A 2,140-nucleotide genomic window follows, 5' to 3' on the forward strand; every position below is an offset into this window, starting at 1 on the left:
TATAATTAAAATTTTTGTTTTCCTTTTCTTTCTTAAATATTTTAACAAAATTATGGAAAAAAAAGTTAAGCAAAGGGATTTGTGCTTTCTCAAGCTCACTGCACTCCCCACCTGGCATCATTTAATATTAATTGGTTTAGAAATGCAAGACTAGTCCCGTAGGGATGAACAATTTCTTCAAGTGGGCCGCTAGGTGGCGCCATAGTGCAGAGAGGACTTGGCCTGGAGTCAGTAAGACTGATCTTCCCTGAGTTCAAATGTGACTTTGGATAGGCTGTGTGATCCTGGGCAAGTCACATAACTTCACTGTGCCTCAGTTTCTCCATTGGTAAAGTGGAGGTAATAACAGTACGTGCCTCGAAGAGTCATTTGTGAGGATTAAATGTGATCCTACATGTAAAGCACTTTGTAGACCTTAAAAAGGCTGTATTAAACATTAATTAATGTATTTATATAATTAATAGATTAAAGCTATTGTTATATTATGTCTATGCTTGCCAGTCAGAGCAAGAGAACCCCTCCATATTTGCTCTCATCATGACTCAAGCTTAAAAAAAGAGAGAAAAGCTACTAAATCAGTCAAGTAGGTAAAAGGAAGTGGGAAGAAGTGTCCCATTCCAGGTCACCTCTTTGGTTCCCCTCCCCCACCCCACTTTTACAGACTCGTATGTCCCTATGGAATTCTGAACGTTGAACTTGGGGCAGGTTCTGCCACTCAGGGCTCCTTCCAAGCCTTTTGGAGGGACTTTGTGAACAGAACTGCTTTTAATCCCAGGTACTGGGGTCGTTGCCTATGAGCTTTATATAACTCAGCTGGTCCAATATATAACTGTATATAACTTAGCTGGTCAAATATATGACTTTATATAACTCAGCTGGTCCAAAGACACCTATCTGCTATTCCCTTGCAGGACTGGCCCTGCCAGGTTGTGGGCTTCATATCTCCCTTGGGCAAACTCCACAAGGATTGGAACCCAGTTAACCTGGGCTTGTTGAACAAGTTTTTCACTCATTTCATAAGCTGGCTCCCTCCTCCCTTTCCAGTCTTCTTTCCCAGTGTGTACTCTTTGGACCCAGTGAATGGCCTCCCGGTTCTCCCACAGACAAGACCCTGCAGGTCTTGGCCCTGGGTATTTCCTCCGGCTGTCCCCCAAGCCTCGAATGCTCTCCCTCCTTGATCCAACAGCTGACCTCCCCAGCTTCCTTTAGGTCCCAACTAAAATCCCACCTTCTACAGGAAGCCTGGGGATCCCCCCCCCTCTTAATCCTAGTTAAGCTCTCCTTCTGTTTCTCATTTCCCATTTATCCTTCTCATAGCTTGGTTCCTATATATTTGTTTGCCTGTTGTCATCCCCATTAGATTGTGAATTCCTTGGGGGAAGGGGCTGTCTTTCGCTTCTTTTTATATTCCTAGGGTTTTAGAAGTTCCTGGCATATATGGAGTTCAATAAATGTTGATTGATCAATTCACCCCCATCCACTCTCATTTCCAATCAAACTGCCTTGCTGGCTGTTCACTCTACAGGGTTTTCCATTTCCTGACTCCATGTCTTAGTCAATAAATTAAGTGCCTACTGTGTGCCATTCACTTTGCTAAGTGCTGGGAATAAAACAAAATGTAAATAAAGACAGTCCCTGTCCTCAAGGAACTTACAATCCAGAGTGCACATAAAGAGGAAGCTGGAAAGGGGGAAGGAGGGGAAGTTACCCCGTGAGGGTATGATGGCAAAGTCCAAAGGGGTATAGCTGTGTGAGAAATGAAGAGATGGTTGGCCTAGGCACCCATCTTAAATGGAGGTTCTGGGAAGACCTCTCCAGTGAGAGGGAGGGGTCCCAGGGGCAGTGAGTTCCAGGGTTGAAGAGATGCAGGATGATGGGTTCTAGGGCATCATGGCCACCACACTGGGGTGTGATGCTCCAGAGTGTAGCTGGGAGGGAAATGAGATGGCTGACCTTAGCACTGGCCAACTCCCATATCTGGAATGCATTGCCTCACCTCTGTTCCCTGGGCTCCTTCAAAGCATAGGCCAAAGTACCACCATCAGGCCTTTCCTGATATCCATAGTTGTTAACTCTCTCTCTCTCTCTCTCTCTCTTCTTCTCTCTCCTCTCCCTCTCTCTCTCCCTCCCTCCCTTTCTC

The sequence above is a fragment of the Petaurus breviceps genome, unplaced genomic scaffold, assembly GCF_028583685.1.
Source record: "Petaurus breviceps papuanus isolate PSGF00001 unplaced genomic scaffold, PetGlider_PUasm1.0 188, whole genome shotgun sequence".
Classification (NCBI taxonomy): domain Eukaryota; kingdom Metazoa; phylum Chordata; class Mammalia; order Diprotodontia; family Petauridae; genus Petaurus; species Petaurus breviceps.